General features: G+C 45.8%; 1 protein-coding gene across 2 annotated transcripts in view; it reads right to left on the minus strand.

Moving 5' to 3' along the window:
- SSH1 (slingshot protein phosphatase 1) overlaps nt 1-22,674 on the minus strand; it is a 62,589-nt gene that overhangs the window by 29,388 nt on the left and 10,527 nt on the right. The gene's annotated exons all lie outside the window — the stretch shown is intronic.

Here is a 22,674-nt window from a genome sequence, read left to right on the forward strand (position 1 = left end):
GGAAACATCACCAATAAAGAATGGCTTATTTGCTTCCCGTGAGCCTGACCCTGCAGTCCTCGTGCGTGTAACGCTTCCGCTGACAGCAGGCCAGGCCCCAATATGTGCAAAGATGCGAGTGTATTTCCCCAAGATTGAGAGGAACGTGGATCTGAGAACATAACTAACAAAATCAGTAGTTACAGTAAGAGTCAGCTCAAGTCTAATTACACGGTATCAGGATGTACTGGGGAGCATTTGCCATTTGTGTCAGTGTCCATTTCTAAAGTTAGCATTTCCCACAACACTGAAAATCAGTATCCACTAAGCTATTTTTTGGTTACCGCAGTTACCGCTCACATTGCATTTCTTCTAAAGAGCGAGACATCTAGTAATGATCTTTACAAGGCAGGTCCTTCATTTTAGACCCAAATTTGCCTCCATCTCATACCATAGAACCTGAGGTTCTCATCTTTCTTTATTATTGTCCATTGTCTACTAAGCTAAAACACTGCATTATGAGACTGGGACTGGAGGAAATTATTTATGCTACAGAAATCAACCCCACTCAGGTCAAAGCTCCCTGCCCTATCTGCCCTATTTTTTTCCTTGGCCTCATTTTGGGTCTTTGTCCCTGGGGAGGAGCTCACACTCTACTGCTCAATTCTAAGACATGGAATTATGGCATTCCACTTCTTCCCTCTCTGGGAACCCCTTCTTTCCAGGTGCATGGGGGCTGCCCAGACTAGTTCAATCAGGTTTAAATCTTCATTTTTGATTGGTTTGAAAGTTGGCGAAAATTCTGTCACTTAAGGTTTCCAAGGTTATGTTTCTCAGAGCAGTAAGTGAGATCCTTACGGCATGGTTATACTCTGAAAAGTGACCGAAGTCAGCATTTCTACATTTACTCTCACAGTGACTCCGTATCACACTCGTTCAATTTACTAGTAAAACAAAGTTTTTCCTAACTGCTAGCCATACAAATTGTGCCTGGGATCTGAAACTCAAGCTGTGATCTTTCTGACTTGTACACCACCAGGAAGAGATTCTGCAATCGGAATTTAGTTAATTCCATTCATCATGTGTGCATCACAGAAGAATACAGCTCTCTCTCCCATAACTGCATTGGTTCTGCTGCACTAATGGGAGAGTAAAGCAGTAAAAAGGGCAGAGAGTTATAGAAGAATAGCATCACTAACATGAACAGCTCTGACTCTGAATATGTTCTGGGAGCAGATCTGCTGAGTAACGTACCACCTTTATAGTCATGCTTCTGACTGTAACTCATCCTCCTCCAGTTGTACATAAGAGGAAAGAACTGTTAAAATAACCTACAGCTAAATACTTAGCAGTGGCCTTGTCTCGAGAAACTTGGGAAATAGTCTCCGAATCAAATTCCTTTACATTTCCCTTTCCCACAGTACAATATAATTTACCCCTAATCAAACAATTACTGTGAAATCTCTATTTGAGACAAAGATAAACTGATGAAGACAGTACTCTATCCCCACATTAGTAATTATAGCTCTGGGTGGGTCATCTTTGTCTGATATTTCCCTCTGCTGTAGTGATGGCAGTCAATCCATCTCTTACAATAAAGAGGAGAATTTCCAGTTGCAGGGAAATGAGCATATTGCATTATCTAATGTTTGTGAGATCATCCTGCATTTCAGGACCAGCGTGAAGTCATAGTAAAAGGGCAATGATTTTTGTGGCCATGTATTCATCTACATGAAAATGAAGGTGGAGAAGTCAAACAACTCATTGAACGCAAGAAATTAAAAAAAAAAAAAAAACATGCACATTTCTCGGACAGTGGGCCCAACCTCACAAAAGACAACTCTCTGAAAAGCAGACAGTACATATTTCCCTACCACTAACGGATCTCATGTCCCCACATCATCCTTTTCTATAGTGGCTTTCAAATATCCAGCGATCCAATACATCAGCATGTCAAAGCTCCCCTTTGTGAAAGCTCTTATTTTAGGAGTTTTATTAAAATGCGAATGCTGTCCAACGCTATCCCAAAGATACACTCTAAGAACATGGGCTTCCTGCAAAAGAGATTTTTCTGTACCTTCTAACATTTCATGCAACTGTTCCGGAATACAGCTAACAAATGAAAACAAAAGAAAGAAAAAAAAAGAATATTCCAACTCATTTCTACATTGGTTCTTAAAAAGCAGCACATTTTTTCAATCATGTTATTTTGATAAAAGCAACAAAACTCGTTTCCGGACCTCAGTTACCATTATCTCTGCAAGACAAAGACGATTTTTTAGACGTTTCAGTAAAATATATCTTTAAAAAAACCCCACAAAACAATACCCCCCCACACACTACACAACAAACCCTAACCCGCTGACCCTGAGCAGCCCTGGCAATGCTCTAGCGAGCGACATTTGGTAGCAGAATAAAAACCAGTGGCATGTACATACTAATTTGGACTGGATTTCTTTGAACAGCAGAAGCACTGTGCTGGCCCAAGAGACAGGCAGAAGTCAGTAAAACCAAAAAGATTCATAACCAACTGTTAAACTCACATCCTTTTGCTTCTAACCCCTTAAAAAAGAAAAAAAGAAAGAAAGAAAGATAGATAGACCGCATAGTCTGTGAGGAGCAGAGAAATCTCTTGTGCGTTGATGCTACCCAGGAACTGGATGACTTTTAGAGAACACTCTGTCTTCCACTGATATCCTGGCTTGAAAAAGCACTTGTCCTAACATATCCTGATGAAAGAGGGCCATTCAAAGGGGGAAAAAACAGCTGAAGCTTGTTTAATCACTTCCCTCCTACAGACTTTTTTTTTCCCCTTGCACACTCTGGAAGCAACACAGCACATATCAGAAAATGCAAAGCAAAACAGCTGGGCTCCAAATAAACTCCAAATTCATTTGGACATCACTAGATAAAAAGTGCCACATTGACTGATGACTATTTGTTTTTAATAACAATACACTGCATACCAATACAGCAATGTAGCTATAAGTAAAGCATCAATTTAAGTCTTTCCTTGCTTACAGTATGGCTACCAAAGTTTGCTTCATTCTTTTACAGGGTGAAGCATGAGTAACTGAGATTCTAGTAAAATGAAGCCTTTCAGACAGTTTAGTATTGTTGTTTGTTCGCAGCTGGTCACAACCGAAGTCGCTGAAGAAGGCGTCTTACAAATCCTTGACTAATTATCCAGGGTTTTTCTACAGGCATGAACCATAATCACATGCTTACATTTAGCAAGTACCACTGAGTTAACCAAAGGAAAAAGATGCTTCTGTACATTTTTTGCCCTGCCTGCCCCGCTCAACTAGGAAACACACCAAATTCTCACCAATTCTGTCCCTTTCCAAGAGGAGTCACTTCAGACTCCGGACTAAATGCAATGCTCAGAGCCCAAGTGACATTTGAGGGGCAGAGAGGGTTTTGAGGGTGTCAGGAAATTTGGGTTCTATACCCAGCTCTGTCACTGACCTCTGGCATTTGACCTCAGGAAATTCACTCATCTCTCTGTGCCCCAGCTTCCCGGTCTGTTATTGGGGGATAAGAATATGACCCTACTCACAGAGGTGTGAGGCGACATTGACTAGTGTCTGTAAAATGCATTGAGAGCCCCACCGTGAAGATGCTGCCATGTCATGTATTACAATTGGTAACCTTCTCCGTCAGGAAAGTGGGGGTTCTACAACAAAAATGATTAGGGGTCTGGAGCACATGACTTATGAGGAGAGGCTGAGGGAACTGGGATTGTTTAGTCTCCAGAAGAGAAGAATGAGGGGGGATTTGATAGCAGCCTTCAACTACCTGAAGGGGGGTTCCAAAGAGGATGGAGCTCGGCTGTTCTCAGTGGTGGCAGACGACAGAACAAGGAGCAATGGTCTCAAGTTGCAGTGGGGGAGGTCCAGGTTGGATATCAGGAAAAACTATTTCACTAGGAGGGTGGTGAAACACTGGAATGCGTTACCTAGGGAGGTGGTGGAGTCTCCTTCCTTGGAGGTTTTTAAGGCCCGGCTTGACAAAGCCCTGGCTGGGATGATTTAGCTGGGAATTGGTCCTGCTTTGAGCAGGGGGTTGGACTAGATGACATCTTGAGGTCCCTTCCAACTCTGATATTCTATGATTCTATGAAAGAACCTTGTGACATGGTGGCCCGTATCCTGCGCTAAAGTCACAAGAGCTCAAATCCAGGGTAATTCCAGCAAGTTCAAGTCAGCAAAGCTATTCCAGATCTACACCAGAGGGGGAGCCGTATGTGTCCCATTGTTTACAAGCGTGAGGACTTGCAGGTCCAAGTTCTGTAGTTTCTGTGATATTTATGCTACTTTGCCCTCCTTGTACAGGGCCTTTATCCATACATTTCAAAGCATTTTACAAACCTGGTAAAGTAGGATCATCCCCATGTTGCAAGTGGGGAAACTGAGGCACAGAGGGCCAGTTGCTTAAACTACAGAAACAAAGCAACTCAGTACTTTTGCCCCAGTTTCTCCCGACTTACAGTCCTCGGCTCTAACCACTGACCCACACTGCCAGTCACATTTTACAGAAAAATATTTACTGCTGTTTGAAAAAGTTACTCACAAGGACATGGCTGCAGACACACTGCAATTACATTCCAGTTGTTTAAAGAGACAATTTGTGGAGCTTCTGATCATTTCAAAACCTGTCTCCTATGGCCCCAAATATAAAAAAAAGCAGTTTAAATCTTTTAAAAATACCTCGTCTTTGACGTCACGACAAAACGTATGTTCCTGAATGGGCGTCCCAGCTGGAAGCATAGCCCAATTGCATAACGTTCCCTGACACGCTCATTTTGACATCATGCCTCAGGCAGTGGTGCACAGTGGGCACAAAACGTGCATGCTTAGGGTGTTTTAGTTCTCTGTTTTCTAACGGGAAAGCTCGCATACTGGTAATGGCTGTGCATTACAGGATACAGCACAACACCGTATCTTCAACTCCCTTCATCTCGCAGTAAATGTCCACACACAGCAGAGAGGTCATTTCATTCAGGAAGGAGAGGCACCTCCAGGGTAGAAAGCAGCAGCGCCTTAACAGTTTAGGACAGGAAGTAGAAAAACGTATTGAACTGAAACTGCAGGAGGAATTTAAGACGGCGGAACGTAATCACCAGAGTTTACGTTTGCCCAGGATAGTCTGACTCTTGCTAAAAGTGCCATGGGATCTTTAATGAACGTAATGGTCAGGGACTTCATTTTGAAGTCTCACTGCAATAAAGCATATTAGCATCACAGAGCCTCCTGGGGCATGATGAACTGATTATCACTGCATTTGCGGCTGATCACATCTAATGAGTACATTGAGGGCAGCTGGAGTTCAGATTCAGTTACTCAGAATTGTGGTCCAAGCTAGTCTCTAGAAGAATACTAGAAATTCTGAGTCTCAAACTTTATTTTCCCAATTTCTGAACTATCGCGGCAGACTTCCTTCCACACCTTCTGGCTAAGCATTACCATCCTCCTCCCCGCAGAGAATGCATGCTCTGGCCACAGGAAATGGAGAGAGAGAAGCTTTGTTCCACTGGATAGGAAACTGCAGGGGAGAAATCACACATAACTAACCTTCCAGCTCCTTGCTCACCCGGTCAGCAATTCTCTCCCATTGTTCTGGGTCCTGGCTGCAGCACCACTGAAGGAACTGCGCTCACTGAGCCTCCCTCAAGTTAAGGTCTGTAAATGACGGCTAATTGGCTCTCTTATTTAGGGTGTCAGCTTCCGTGAAGGAGCCTGTATTCTGGATGTCCCTAACAGTTTCAGGGCCTCCTCCCAAATTTGAGCCCAGAGAAACTCCCCGGATGGTCTTTTTCCATTTCGGTAAAACTTTTAATCATGGGCAATGGCTCCTCTATAGCCTCTGGCATGTACTTGTATAGCTTGGATAGCCTTTTGCTCCACACAAACTCTGTAACCAGGCCTTCCACAGGCACAAAGCCACGCCTTCTTTCCAATGCACTATCTCTTTGTCAAAATCGAGATTCTTAAGTGCCTCCTGGCCAATTTTAAGATGTGTACATGTGCACGTGTGGGATGGGGGTGAAGGACATCAATCCTTTAGTGCTAGCCCACAGCCCAGCAGGGAGGGAGGCACACAGCCTTGATCCACTGAACAGACAATTCCTCTAACCACAGCCATTTGAACGGGCATGTGCCCTCCACACGGTCAAAAGCATTTTCAGCAACCATTGATGCTGCAATCACTAGGCTGCTCCTAACAGCATGGAGAATAATGAGCACTTTCTCCATGTTCTCCAACCGGCTCTGCCCCCCATTGCTCCCCCCTCCCAGTTACCTGTGGATCAGCAAGCTCGCACCCTATCTCATCTAGCAGCGACCATCACGCAGGACCACCCGGGGGGGGGCAAATGGGGCAATTTGCCCTGGGCCCCTGGCCCCCACGAGAGTTTTCAGGGGCCCACACAAGAGTTTTCGGCAGGTCTTCAACTGCAGGTCCTTTAGTGCCGCCGGAGCGAAGACCCGGAGCTTCTTCCGCTCCCGGTCTTCGGCGGCAGTTCGGCAGCGGGTCCTTCACTCACTCCGGGACCCACCACCGAAGTGCCCCGAAGACCCGGAGCGGAAGGACCCCCGCCGCCGAAGACCCCAGACCCTCTGAATCCTCTGGGCAGCCCTGCCATCATGAGCCTAGAGCTGCCGAACACCAGAGGATGTCTGCCTCCTCATTCCAAAATACAAGAGGGGGCAGATTCATCTAAAGGAGAGTCTGGCTCCAGGAGAATTAAAAGGTTTCCAACAACAGGAGGACTTTACATGGTGTATTTGACAATATCTGGCCAAACCCAACCGTAGCATTCACTGGTGCAGCTCCTGTTCCCGGCATGGTAGTTGTGCCCTGTGCGCCGGGGCAGAATTCGCCCCAGCATCTTTAGATGAAACAAATACACATTTCTACCAATCCCACCCCCCACCCTGTTACACTTGAGAACACCCCGCAGAATATCAGCACCCTATCTTCACATGCTCTTCTAGTCACCATTCCCAAGCTGATTAGTTCAAGGGAAATCGGTTTCCAGGCTCCACTTGCTTTGTAACTATGCCTTTGGCAAAGGAGGCTCCAGCTATCTTTCCTTTTCTGTTCAGTCCTGTCATTGGCTCAGAAAAGCCAAAATATCTCAAGGCAATTCTAGCTCTTTGCTTAGTTTCCCCAGTTGCACTCCTAGAAATGTGAGATACCACCCAGGCCCCCTTCACAGCACATTCATGGGGCTCTTTCCAAATGGCTGAACCATCTCACAAGTTAGCCTCTTACTGAAGTGTCCCATTAGCGAAGCCAGATAAGGAGCAAACTTGCAGCCTTCTTGAAATATTGAAATACAAACAAAATATAAGGGGTGATTCAGGGAAGCAAGCATCAGGAAGATAAACGTGTAGCAATACAGTTCCTGCTTCTTCAGCCCAGAGGACAATTAAAGTGCACTGACTGCTTGCTTTGGCTTGATATGAGATACATCAGCTAACACTTCCTGACCAAGATAGGGGCCTTTGGAAGGGGTTTTATGTGACACAATAGAGCTGGTGGAAAATTAACTTTATAACTACTCGTTTATGTTCCTGTAAAATCTGTGAAATAGACATTAGAACCCTTTAAAGCAACAGCAGCTTATTTCTCCACCTTTCCTACTTTAACGAAGTGCATCATACATTTAAAATGTTTATTCGCTCTGCGTAACACATACCATCATCTCAGTCGTACAGAAAGCCTGGCATGCCTCAGCAAATAAAATAAAATAAAATGGAGTCTCCTTTATAAAGCTAGTTGATAGCACTGTAGTTCCCACTTCCTGCTTAAACACAATGTGTTATGGACTGACCCAGTACCTAATGATCTGCATTGCCATGCAAAAGACCTGGTTAAATTTCCTGGACCAAAAGAAAAGGGAATGCTCAAAGGACCGATCTCAATCTGTGTTTTATCCTTCACAAGTGAGATTCTACTATAGAAATATGGACACCGCAAGATGTGCTAAAAATCCACCATGGTTTGTTTTCACTCTCCAAATACGGGCACACCTGAGCTCCTGTTGTGAACAGTGCACTACAAAGGGCTATTTCCTGCACACAGAAGCACTCTCGATAGAACTCCCTCCAGAGGACATTCAGAACACTCAGACCTACACTTTGAAGAGTGGGCCATAACTTGGATGCCCAACTTGACACATCTAAGGCCTGATTTTCAGAGCCACTGAGCACCCACACTCCCTCTGCAGTCAGTGGGAACTGCCGGTGCTCAGCACCTCTAAAAAACCCCAGAACCTACATGTCTCAAATCGGTCATCCAGAAACCCAGGCACTTGAAATTCAGGAATATTTTGAAAATATTTTGTCTTTGTGCATTTCATTGCCTGCTCCTGCGCTGGTAAAGCTCTTCCCATCTCTTTGGCTGAACTAGAGATTGCTAAAGCAAGTCTTACCCACACCGCCCAAGCTGAAGACAGTTTGCTACAATGAAGGGGCCTACGGTGTGAGGGGTGCTCCAAACCAAAGGAAGCCCTGCTTCAGAGAGAACCCCCTCACTTTACTGGAAATACACTCCTACATGCACCAACCTGGCCACAATAGCAAAGGTTCTCTTTCCAAGGGACGGACAATCCTGTACCCCAAGATCCAATGTGTGCGGGGAACAGCAGGGCTTCCCCAGCACCCCCATCAGCAACTCACATCAGAGAATGCAAGAAAATTCCAGCCCTCTGGTGCATTTCAAGTCAAAAAGGGGGCTAGTGAGCAAGAAATCCTGGCAATCTTCACTCTAAATGTTTTTAACACTCCAGCAACAAAAGGAGTTTCTGAGCCTGTATTGTTTGGCTGAAAGGCGTAGGCTGCATTCACAGCACAAGAATGCTAAGAAGCATTTCAGACACTGTAGGCCATTCACAGCGCCAGATACAAACTCTCTTTCAGCACAAAGAGGAAAAAGAAAAATGAAACCAATCATTAAACCCACCAAAGCTTATTCCCCAGCATAAATGGACCTACAGTGACGTGCCTCAAGTCAGTCCAGTGTACCTCGAGATTGCTACATCACGCTTCACATATTCACCCCAAACTGAACCGCGGACGCCAGAGCCACTGGAGGGGGAAGTGCAAGGAAACACATGTTTACCACAGTGCTAAAGCGCCCCCATTTGGAGCAAATGAGTGTGTCTCATGCAGTCAGTCTGTCCGTCCATTATGGACACGAAGGAATAGGGGTTACATTTTCAAAAGCACCTACATCCCATTTTCAGAAATGACTTGGGCAATTAGGAGCCTGACTTCCACTGAGACTTAGGGTATGTCTGCGTTTCAATTAGACACCGGCGGCTGGCCCGTGCCAGCCACTCCCGGCTTCAGTGCTGGGGCTCCATGTGCCGGGTTTCAGCCACGGGGCTCTGTGGCCCCCCTGAAAGGGCTCCGCGGCCCCCAATTGAGAACCGCTGATCTAGACAATCCCTGACAGGTGTTTGTCTAACCTGCTCTTTAAAATCTCCAATGATGGGGCTGGGGCTAAGGGGCTATTTAACTGTACTGTAGACGTTCGGACTCGGGCAAGAGCGTGGGCTCTAGGACCCTGTGAGGTTGGAGGGTCTCAGAGCTTGACCATCTACACCACAATTAAACAGCCCCGTGAGCCCAGGTCAGGGTGTCTAACTGCAGTGTAAACACACCCTATGGCCAAGTCAGGGTGTCTAGTTGCACTGTAAACACACCCTATGGCACCTCAATCTCTTCTGAAAATTGGACTTAGGCACTTTTGAAAATTTTACTCTGTGTTTTTAAAATGGCCGGCAAGAAGCTTACGACCCAGCTGAGCACTGTATTATTTCAGGAACATCCTCCTGGCTCCTCCCCACACCCCCAAACCACCACCACCAAATTCTGCCTAAACTGGCTTCCCTAGACCTCCCTGGCAACATACTCCCCTAGCTGCTCCTTCTGTCCCGCCTGTCTCCCGTGTTACCCTCCCAACTCTCCTCTGGACTCTATAGCTGGACACATGCTCTTCCATGTGTGCTGACACGCTGACCTGGAGGTCTCTGGAAGTTCTTCATCACCTTCTTCTTTGAGGCAGCCTCCCCCCGCTCCTTAGTAAACAAGTGACTCTTGGCAGAGCTCATCCTAACCCAGTGCATTCAGATACCTTGCAGCTACATGGCACCCGTCACCTGCAGACGGCAACAGGATTCACCCACGTTAATTAGGCCCCATAATCCTGCCAGGAGATGGGGTCACAGCCATTCCACAGAGGAGTCAAGCAAGGCACACTGGCAATTTAATAAATTGGCCAGGATCATTCAGTGAGTCAGTTACAGAGCAGGGAACTGAACCCAGGAGACACCAGGTCCCTATATTAGTATGCAACACCTAAGGCCATACATCCGGCACTGCTCCGCCAAGCACATTCGGCCCCTCGGGATATCCCCTTGCTGGCCTCCCATTGCCTTCTGCGCCATATTCAGGCTCATCACTCTTGCCTCCAAGACCCTCCACAACTTAGAGGCATAGAATATTAGGGTTGGAAGAGACCTCAGGAGGTCATCTAGTCCAATCCCCCACTCAAAGCAGGACCAACACCAACTAAATCATCACAGCCAGGGCTTTGTCAAGCTGGGCCTTAAAAACCTCTAAGGATGGAAATTCCACCACCACCCTAGGTAATCCATTCCAGTGCTTCACCGCCCTCCTGGTGAAATAGCGTTTCCCAATATCCAATCTAGACACCCTCCCCCGCAATTTGAGACCATTGCTTCTTGTTCTGTCATCTGCCACCACTGAGAACAGCCTAGCTCCATCCATCCATTGGAACCCCCCTTCAGGTAGTTGAAGGCTGCTATCAAATCCCCCCTCACTCTTCTCTTCTGCAGACTAAATAACCCCAGTTCCCTGAGCCTCTCCTCATAAGTCATGTGCCCCAGCCCCCTAATCATTTTCGTTGTCCTCCACTGGATTCTCTCCAATTTGTCCACATCCCTTCTGTAGTGGGGGGACCAAAACTGGACGCAATACTCCAGATGTGGCCTCACCAGTGCTGAATAGAGGGGAATAATCATTTCCCTCCATCTGCTGGCAATGCTCCTACTAATACAGCCCAATATGCCATTGGCCTTCTTGGCAACAAGTACAAACTGTTGACTCTTATCCAGCTTCTTGTCCACTGTAATCCCCAGGTCCTTTTATGCAGAACTGCTACTTAGCCAGTCAGTCCCCAGCCTGTAGCGGTGCATGGGATTCTTCCATCCTAAGTGCAGAACTCTGCACTTGTCCTTGTTGAACCTCATCAGATTTCTTTTGGCCCAATCCTTCAATTTGTCTAGGTCCCTCTGTATCCTATCCCTACCCTCCAGCGTATCTACCTCTCCCCCCAGCTTAGTGTCATCTGCGAACTTGCAGAAGGTGCAATTAATCCCATCATCCAGATCATTAATAAAAATGTTGAACAAAACCGGCCCCAGGACCGACCCCTGGAGTACTCCACTTGATACCAGCTGCCAACTAGACATCGAGCCGCTGATCACTATCCATTGAGCCTGACAATCTAGCAAGCTTTCTATCCACCTTATAGTCCATTCATCCAGCCCACACTTCTTTAACTTGCTGGCAAGAATACTGTGGGAGACCATATCAAAAGCTTTGCTAAAGTCAAGATATATCACATCCACCGCTTTCCTCATATCCACAGAGCCAGTTATCTCATCATAGAAGGCAATCAGGTTGGTCAGGCATGACTTGCCCTTGGTGAATCCATGTTGATTGTTCCTGATCACCTTCCTCTCCTCCAACTTCCCTCCTTCCACTTCCTCCACATTCCCAGCACCTCAACAAATTGCACCCCACTTGTGTCCTCCCCCCATACTTGCCTTTATGCTGCCCTCTGCCAGGCTTCCACCCCTCAAAACACATTTCTTCCAGGAAGCCAACAGGTAGCGGCATAGTCTTACTGGCCTCACTCTCAGCCTTCCTCCAGACCTCTCCCTGGGTTTGTTATCCCTTCGCACTGTTCTTGTCTTAACTCGCTGGCTGCAAGCTCTCTGGGGCAGGGTCTCTGCCCCCATCTGCACTGTATAGAACAGGGGTCGACAACCTTTCAGAAGTGGTGTGCCGAGTCTTCATTTATTCACTCTAATTTAAGGTTTCGCGTGCCAGTCATACATTTTAACGTTTTTAGAAGGTCTCTTTCTACAAGTCTATAATCTATAACTAAACTATTGTTGTATGTAAAGTAAATAAGGTTTTTAAAATGTTTAAGAAGCTTCATTTAATTTAAATTAAAATGCAGAGCCCCCGGACCAGTGGCCAGGACTCAGGCAGTGTGAGTGCCACTGAAAATCAGCTTGTGTGCCATAGGTTGCCTACCCCCGGTATAGAATATACATCTATAGCGCTATGTAAGGAAAAAACAATAATCATCCTGCAGGCAGACCTGACTAGGCTCCCTGTCAGCCTCAATGGCACACATCACTCTCCTGCTGCTTTCCAGGAGAACCTCGCCCTGAATCGTTCACAGGAAGAAGCGTTGCTGGCCAGGTGCAATGCCAGAATGCTCAGAGGGATTAGAGAAGTGACTCCAAAAATCCAGCTCCCAGCCCCATCAGTGAGCCAGGGCTCTGTGCTCCAGCTCTGTCCCTTTTACTCCCAGAGGAGCGGTGAGCGCAGCAAAGCTGGCCCAATCAGCTCCTAGCACGACGGGGCAGCCTGGGTTGCTCCCCCAGGCAATGAAGCAGCAGCTTTGGTAGGCCCCTCAAGCTAGAATCGTATCTGAATGCAGGAAAGGGAAGGTGGAAAAACCTTTGGGATCCCAAGACAGACACAAAAATAAGCTAGCAGAGCGACTACAAATGGCTAGAGAAGAGAAAATTCTAAGAATCCCCAGTACTTTGGAGGGTGAAAAGCCAAGCAAAATTCTAGACTGTTTTACAAGAAAATAAAAACTGTGCATTGTGCCCATCCCATTAATAACACAGTTCAAAAAGGCAAGAGGCCCATCACAGCATCAGGCAAGTATGCCACAGACTAGGAACGAATGTTTTTAATTGCAATTACCATTTCTGAGCTTCCCGCTGAAAAATGACATCATTTGTGACAGCAGCTGTCTCAGAGTCCAGTGTCAGATATTTTAAAAGTGTCTCTGCTTGCATTAGTGCTCATTAAACAATAATAAACAAGCGGTGCTTTTCCTTTTTTATACATTAACCCTTAAGATGACATTTCACCCTACGGCCACAAGCACCAAAGCATTCATTTGTCTGGCCATCTGCAAAGCGCCAGCATTCTGGCATGGGTGTGAACACAGAATGGGGAAAGGGGACTCCAGAGTCCCGTGTCCAGTGTTTCAGCCACAAGATCATCCTTTCCTAACCATCCAACAATTCAGAATAGACCCGTATGGTTTTGCTTCTTGCAGCTGCCTTAACTGCTACCCACCTGCTTATATTGCTAGGTACATAGGGGCAAAACACCCGCCCGGTGCTGTCCCTTGCATGGTATCACAGTCCAGACTGATCTGAAGAGATCCTGGATACAACGTGGCAGCACAGCTATTGGAAGGGGACTATCAGTGAGTTAAACAAAACAAGATGCTGTGGGGCAGCTTTGTAGCCTAGTGCAGACTTTGCTCCCCAATGCACTGGTGGTCTGTAGCGAGCCAGCTAGTCACCTGGTGCTGGCTTGCCTCCTCATTTCCAGCTCCAGACTGCATTAAAAGAACTGAAAGAACATTCAATGCTTTCCTAGTGTTTTGCCATGTAAGCTGTTACATTGCTCCCTGCTAGAGAACAGTTTGGAACGCTTGGCCTAGCCAATAGCGCTGCGCGTTAGTGCCTCAGAGAGTGAATCTTGGGAATGCAGGAGCGACGTCTGCTCCTCTCTCAGCCAAGCTGCCAGCATACTGACCAATCTGCCTCCATTCTGTTCCCAAACTCATTATTTTAAAGCTTTAAACTATTTTATTCGTCACCTGCCCTTTGCCGGTGGCTCCCAACATCACACCCCCATAACCGCTGGGAAGGGGAAGGTGAGGCTGGGTGGCCGAGCACAGGAAGGTGAATAATAGTTTCCAGGATTAAGAAACAAGCCCACAAATGGAATGAGCAGTGGTCAGCCACCACACAGACAGACAACAGTGCAGAGAGTGACTGAAAACCCCAGCAACACCGGCAGTTCATCTGCCCAGAAAATGCAGAGCTGATGGGTTTTAGAACGATTCCAAAAAAGGCAGCAGAGGCCAGGGCATATTTAACACATCGGTGATGTGTACAAAATAAACCCAGCAAAACCAGGCAGAGTAACTAAGCAAAAGCCACAAAGCCTCTTGTCTAGATCATCCCAGGCCAGCACACTCCCTAGTGCAGTGGTTCGCAAACTTGTGTACTGGTGACCCCTTTCACACAGCAAGCCTCTGAGTGCGCCCCCCCTTATAAATTAAAAACACTTTTTAATACATTTAACACCATTAAGGAGGCAAAGCGGGGCTTGGGGTGGAGGCTGACAGCTCGTGACCCCCCCACGTAATAACCTCACAACTCCCTGAGGAGTCACGACCCCCAGTTTGAGAACCCCAGCCCTAGTGGCTACTTTCGGTCACTCACACAGACCCCTAATCCCACAGCAGGTGCCTTTGCTAGCGATCTTTACAACGTGGATTTCTACAGGAAAAAAGCAAAAATGAGCTGCTGTGATTGTAGCAGTTCTGTCAACGTAGTACAGACAGTAAACAGCAACCGTAACAGGGGGTTCTTCTTCCGACTGTATGTGGATGCTCACAACCCTACAAACCAACCCTGCTGGAGCGTCTCAAGCTGCCCAACAGCTCCCCTAAAGGGGTACAACCAGGCTTACGGTATCAACTACTCAAAAGGAAAGTTCTTTCCTACCACCACCACCTGAGATCTGCACTATCTATCATTAAAACACTCTAACTTTATCCATCCCCACTCTAATTTCATTCACCACTCAGTCACTCCCTGTGTACCACAGCGCTTATCAGCATACTCGCTGGGACTGGTGCCCCTCACCGTGGCCTCAATCCCGCAAGGGGCTTGAGCACTCTGCATCCCACTGAACAGTACATACAGCGTCTTCAGGAGCAAGCCCTATAGGAGAGAATCAGCTACAGGCAGGGCATTGTCTATGAGGTCTCTTTGCCTCTGGAACCAGCCGGCCAATACAAACTGCCCAAATCTGTTCACTTCCTGGGCTTGCTGCAAACACTATTTGTTAAGACTCTGGGGGAAGCCATAGGGTTTGAGTGTCAGGGGTCAGGGCGTACTTTATGCTCCAAATTATAGGTAGTTTACACTGATTTACTTTTGTTGAATGGGAGCACAGTAATGGATTTCTGTGTGGATTGTGATTCTAATGAACTGGGGGGCAGGGGGGGCGAGCGCAGCAGAGAGGTGTCTTTTTTTGTATTTAAGTGTGAATAACTAAATGGATGCAGTTTGCTTCCTTTTAGCATTTCATTCCTATTAAAGGCAGCGCCTGACTGGCCTGTTTCACTTTCTGATCCCATGCACTAGCATGGTGCTGTTGCTTTGCTGTTTCAGAGGCAGCAGAGGGATTTTTAAATCTTGTCTAAAGAAAAAAAACCCAACAACGCCCTTTTCATTTAAATTAAACAAAATCCATGAAGACTCTCTGTCTGCATTATGTTTTCTACAACTGTCTGTACTGAGCTATCTTGATTATCTAAAACTGTCTGTACTGAGCTATCTTGATTATCACTTCAAAAGTTTTTTTCTCTTAATTAATTGGCCTCTCAAAGTTGGTAAGACAACTCCCACCTGTTCATGCTCTCTGTATGTGTGTATATATATCTCCTCAATATATGTTTCACTCTCTATGCATCCAAAGAAGTGGGCTGTAGCCCACGAAAGCTTATGCTCTAATAAATTTGTTAGTCTCTAAGGTGCCACAAGTACTCCTGTTCTTTTTGCGGATACAGACTAACACGGCTGCTACTCTGAAATCTTTTAAAACACTATTTGTTAGACAAAGGTGCAGACCAAGCCTAGAAAGCCTAGCTCAGAGCTTTTTTTGAAAAATGGTGACCATATTTTTTGTCGCCGGGACGGGCTTCATGAAAGAAGTGAGCTTGTAGGAGGAGTCTGTAGCCATGCATCACCTTCCCTACACACGCCACACCTGATGTCTGAATACCAGGTCTCTGGACTGGCAATGGAGTGGCAGCCTGGAGCCTCTGAGACTCTGCCTGCGTCTATATAACCACACAGCGTTGCTCAGCTGCGAGCAGGCGACCGATGGAGACGCCACCTTCCCTGCTGTTGTTTAAGCCGGGGCTTTTTCCTACTCCACATTTTTCAAATGTTCCTGCACCAGACAGTGCGGAACGTAAAGCCCTAATTATAACTTTGCCAGTTTCCAAGGCCACACCCACAGGGCAGACAGTTACAAATGGTCAGGGGCCTGAGAACTCATTTCCCCATTGTATGGTGCACGCTAAGGCAGGCGGCTGCCGCCATGTCAGGATATGATTCAGCATCCTGTTTTGAACATTTCATACACTCTTCAACTTCTGCCTCTGGATCTCCCACCGACTCACTTTAAGGCAATAAATAGTGTAGTGAAGTAGCTAGACAAGAACACAGGGAGGCTACTGTCTTCCCAAATAAATGCTCAAGACAGCCACCCTGACTTCCCCGAGCCCCAACATCCTCCCCAGCCCAAAGGCTCAGAGTCAGTCAGGTCTGTTGTTAAAATACAACTAGTCTATTCTCCCCTCACTGCATGCACACACCTAAAGGGACATTTGTCAGGCAGTTTGGACAAAACAATTACATTTAAAAAGGTGCGTGTGTGTGTGGGGTGGGGGTGTATAAAATATTTAAGATACACGTGTATGCATGGAAGTCCGTTTGTATATAAACATCCCTGTGCTACGCTGGGATCGTAAACACAGCACAAGACTAGCAGGGGAGAACAGCAAGCTAAAACTAAGCCGTTTCTTTTCACTACCAGAGATCAGTGAAGGGCAAAAAGTAAACAAGCAGCAGAATGGAGAACAGTCAATTGGATTTTGAAAGTTCTTTGAGTTTCAGTTACTTAAGGTACTATTGGGATCACGGCGAAGAATTTCTTAAATATTATTTTAATTTAATCATCTCCCTGTTTATGCATGAGAGTTTATACCCATGCAAGCTGGGAGAACACGATTGGAAGGAACTTACTTGCAGCAATTTTTTCTGCTGTTGATTACAGAGTAGTTTGGTGACTTCTGTAAATCAAAAGATTCCATCAGACACACAAAGCCGAAGTACAGAAGGCGCCAAATTCTCCCCGGGGTAACTCCACTGCCTTCAATGGTTCCCAAACCACAATCAGAAAATAACTTTTATTAAACAACAACAAAAGCGAGTGTTCAGCTAGTTACTAACCAATATGGTCTCTTAAAGCAGAGCATGTTCATTTCTGACCAGGTAACCCACTGGGATAGTGAGTGCTCAGCCATGGAAATCACTGAAAGGCCAAGACAAGGGAAACAATACTACTTCCTCATTACATTTTGAAAGATAGATCAACTTATGCTAGCTTCAGAGGTGATAAAAAGTCCTATAAATGAGACAGCTGACAGGTAATGAATGAAAGCAATAATTCTTCACACTTACACATCACTTCGCATCTCAGAGTGTTTTACAAAGATGAGAAAGTATTATCTCCCATTTTACAGATGGGTAAATGAGGCTCAAGTGGGTTAAGTGACTTGGCCAAGGTCACGGAGTGAGTCAGTAGCAGAGCTGGGATAGGGAAGGGAAGAACTCAGGTCTTTCTAATCCCTGTCCTGTTCTCTATCAACTGGACCACACTGCCAGCAAATGTGTAGCATTTCACTGGTATAGATATTGCATTGCACACTCAATTAAAGTCATCCTGAACAGTACAGTTTGTACTGTAGATACAATATAGGTCAACAGGAGTTCTTCAAAGGCTCCATGGCCCAATCCTGCAAACCTTTATTTACACATCAAATCCCATTTGCAGAATCTGCCCCTTAACTGTTATTTTAAAAAGCTCTAAGAACCCAGTCCTGCAGGCTCGAAAATGCAGGATTGGGTCATAAATGTTTAATATAATGTTCTTTTAAAAAAAAATAGTAGCTTATTTCCCTGCCTGCCCTGCTCCCCGCTCCCAGAAGCACCAGTTTCTCAGTGTTTACAACTTCAGAGCTATCTTCCCCCAAAGGCACATTCTTCCAGTCAGAATCCTCTGCCATGCTGTGGACAAATTTAATTTGCATTTTGATTGCTTTAGCTTTCTAATCTTCTGTCTCTAGCAAAGTAGAGCAGCTAGCCTCGGAGCTCCATCAGCCGCACAGCTGACAAAGAGAACAGAGACCCATGCAGCTTTACCCCTTCTCCCAAGGACACTCCATAAAAGCACCATGTCCGGTTTACTGTTTGGTACAGATGTGGGAGGTGCCCATGTGTGCTCAGGATAACTGGAACGGGAGGAGGGCAGAGGATCCAAGCCCATTTACAGGATGGTTTCAGAGTTGCCCACTGGGAGACCTGTCTTTGGTCTACCTTTACTTCCCATGCCCAGTGCCACCCCAACACAATTCCTGTATGTAGCCATCAGGCTCAGTGGAGTCTCGAACAGCCACATGGCTCTTAAAAGGAGTTATGGGGCTGCAGAAGCATCGCATAACCATTTCAGACATGGCTCCTACCCCTCAGTCTGTGAAGAAGCCAAGACACAATGCAGAGACTGCTTTGAGACTAGACGCTGCAGGAACACAGGGACTTAGGATTGGAAGGGACCTCCTGGGTCATAAAGTCCAGTCCCTACTACAGCAGGGACACAATGCCATCCAAGACCTTATCAAGCACCCCCTGAAAACTACTTAGGTTGTTTGCACCCAACTCCTCCTATTGGGAGGCTGATCCAAAACCTCCCTCCTCTGAACTTTCTGCTCATTTCTGGCCTAAATTCATTCATGGCCAGCTTATACTCCAGTATCACCACAGTCCTTCAGCTTAAATAGATCGTCTCCGTCCCTAGTGTTTACCACCTGATGTATTAATAGAGCGCAACAAGGTCCCCTCTCAGCCTTTGTTTTGCTGCACACTAAGCATGGGGTGAGTTAAACTGTGGCAGTCTAACCCACATGAGCATGACCATGTTACTGTGCTAGCGGGTAGTGGGGTTTCCCTCTGGCCCCTCCAAGGCTGAGGTGCTCCACAATGACCCTAGCTCGCTCAGTGCAGAGTGGAGCTACCTCCTACAGCTGTCTTTAATGTTGTCAAACAAAACCAATTCTTTCAAGAGAGACCTTCAGACCAGATCAGAGGTCTGGATAGGTATCCCCTAGACCTCAACACATCATGGCTCTAACGTCATCGTCTGTGCAGGCAATCAGCGTCTGAAGGCACCCACGCATTGTCTCTCTTCAACCACATTCAGAATGTGACTGAAAACCCTGTAATTGTGAGCATTATGGAATGACTGGGTAAACAAACTTACTGTATATTTGTAATTAAGACAGTGATTATCTGGATGTATTGGCTGAGTGTATTTGAGCAATAGCCAATATTCATAATGGAACTGGCTAGGTGTGAAACATTCTCCTTGATTTAGGACAAGACAACCTATCATCATGGATGATAAAAAGGAACAGGTGAAGTGTAATTAGATTAATTAGCTACATTACAGGATTCACTTTATGACTCTCCAAGTGACAAACTCTCCCAGTTGTCATGTCACAACAGGGTAAATTCTAGTTTTGAAGTTAGGTGAGTTGTACCAAGAAAAAACTAACCGTGTCCTCCAGAGCAGCTGAACACTTGCCTTTACTGAGAGTGCCTGCCTCAGGGTAACAGAGCAGAATCTGGCTCTAAAGCCACCTGACTTTCAGAGATGTTGAGCGCCCATTACTTGGCCATTGAAGTCAACTGGCCTGGTCCTGAAAAATCTTATGCAAAAACTCTAAGCATCTCAGTAGTCCCATTAACTAATGAACTCATTTGTGGGTAAAGGTGAGCACACAAATCTTTTTAGGATCCTGTGGGTGTATAGCATCTCTGAAAAAAATCAAATCACAAATGCCCTGTGACCAGGATACAAGAAACAAGCATTCAACAACTATGGCAACCCTAAAGACAGAATTACACACAGCAATTTGAGACCTTACCAAGGTATCATAGGCATTGAATCAAATTCATACAAGAGTTGGCAACTCCCTCTGCCTGCACTGGGGCTTGTCTTTACATATCTGATGGCAAAAATGGCTTACAGGAATATACCCAGGAAAACATGAGTATCCTAACAGGTTTCAGAGTAGCAGCCGTGTTAGTCTGTATCCGCAAAAAGAACAGGAGTACTTGTGGCACCTTAGAGACTAACAAATTTATTAGAGCATAAGCTTTCGTGGACTACAGCCCACTTCTTCGGATGCATATGCATATGGGCTGTAGTCCACGAAAGCTTATGCTCTAATAAATTTGTTAGTCTCTAAGGTGCCACAAGTACTCCTGTTCTTTTTGCGAGTATCCTAGCATATCTCCATTGCTACAATGATCAAATCCTCAATCCCAGACACCTTCCAAGATCCATGGGTCCTAGACATGCTAATTACAACATGTGGTGTACCTCATCCAGTGCACTAAATGCCCCAATAACAACTAAGTGGGTGAAACCAGCCAATCCCTACACTCTCAAATGAATGCACACAGGAAAATGAGAAAAGACAAAAACAACCTATCGTGAGTGAGCGAACACTTTTCACAAAGCGATCACTCTACAGCTGACCTCTCAGTCCTCATCCTCAAAGGAAACCTGCACAACACTTTCAAAAGATGAGCTGGGAACTTAAATTCATTACTCTGCTAGGCACTAAAAATCATGGACTGAACAGAGACACTGGATTTATGCATTATTACAGCAATCTGTAACCCACTAATCTCCCCATTTTTTGTCCTATGACTGCTGAGGTGTTAATGGGCCACTCCACCTTGAATGGTCCCTTACAATATGTGCTAACTATCTATGCTAAACAATCTGTTCCATCTTGAATTTAGCTGTGACAGAAGTTGGTTCAATAAAATATATTACCTCACCCACCTTGTCTCTCTAATATTCTGGGCCCAAGACAGCTACAACAACAGTGCATACATGGAGCTGTCGTGTAATTCCAAAGAGGAGTCAGGGATGCAGCAGCTAGCTCTTTGTGACGGGGGCCGTCGGGGGAAGACGAGAACCTTCAGCAATTATAGAAAGAGCCTGATGGTATGAACACACTGAGCCAACTGTCCTATCACAAACAAAAATTCTGGGACTTTCTGCAGCAAGTTTCTGAAAAGTTTCTGAAAAAGCCATAAATGTGTAATATCTGATAAATCCTGTATCAGGGAAATTCACCCAGCACTGGCAGACAGATGGACTTTATGTTCCAACAGCTCTTCCTTTTTCTGACTTCTAGGATCCTATGAGGTCTTTTAAGTCACGCACTACCAAACCCTATGCCCACCGCACGTGACAGAGCACTGCTGTCATGTCAGTCTCTCAGTCCAGAATCTCCAAGTTAAGACAAAAATTTCTCACTGCCATACCAATCAATGCCGGCATTTCCTGCAGCGAACAACCCGGGCTTTTGATGGCTTTTGCAGCAAAAGAACAATGAAGTTGAACAACTCTGCCACCCTATGGGCACAAGGTAGAGTCTCAGTAAATCACTCCACAGAAGGCACCTTATGAAGACAAACTTCTGTGCAGAGGGTTACAATCCATTTTTAAATTTGATTTCATAGGCCATGGTGCCACATAAACACCCCTCAATCCTCAGCACAGCTCCCACTCATCATAGCAAGAGGGTTGGACAAAGATCAAGGGTAGCAACTAATTATTAGGCCTCAGTCCTGCAAATATACATACAAGTAGCCCCATTATGCTCTGAGAGGTCGGGGAATCAGACCTTAGTTCGTAAAGTTACTGCTGTTCGCAGCATCACTCAGTGAAAAAAAATTACACAACCCCCTTTTAAGACTGGTATTAATCTCCCCTTTTGTTTATTTGGTTGCTGGTGAGTCCAAATGCCTGACTTGTGCATAGATATCCAGAGGCCCTGAGTTGAATGAGACCATGCACACTTCTCAGAGCTGCCTTAGGGTTTGGTTACACTGGAGCTGGAAGGTGTCAATTCCAACTCAAGGAGACATACCCACAATAGCTCTAATCAGGCTAGCATACTAAAAACAGAAGTGTAGCCATGGTGGTGCGAGCGGTGGGAGGAACTAGCCGACCCCAGTACGATCCTGTCCAATACCCTAGGTATGTACTCAGGACGGTTAGCCTCTCCTGCCGCTTGCCCACCACAGCTACATTTCTATTTTGGTGCAATCGCTCGATCAGAGCTAGCATGGGTGTGACTCCTTGAGCTGGAATTTACGCCTTCGAACTCCACCAATCCTAAGCCTGAAATGGCTCTGAGAAGGGTGCACCATCTCATTCAGTTCAGTGTGATGTTAGCTCTGAAACTTAATGAAGAGGCTTTATGGCTTTATTTTTAAGTAATGCAGGTGATCAGTTGAACACATAATTTAAACCTTTCAGATCCAGCACAGACATACCCTGAAGCAGCATTACATCAGGCCCCATTCAGAAGGTTCTTTGTGACCATATTGGTTAGATACTTGATACTTCTTTGCAAATGAAATTTTGCATTCTGCAGAATCGTTATCTGTCA

The sequence above is a fragment of the Malaclemys terrapin genome, chromosome 16 (genome assembly GCF_027887155.1).
Source record: "Malaclemys terrapin pileata isolate rMalTer1 chromosome 16, rMalTer1.hap1, whole genome shotgun sequence".
Taxonomy (NCBI): domain Eukaryota; kingdom Metazoa; phylum Chordata; order Testudines; family Emydidae; genus Malaclemys; species Malaclemys terrapin.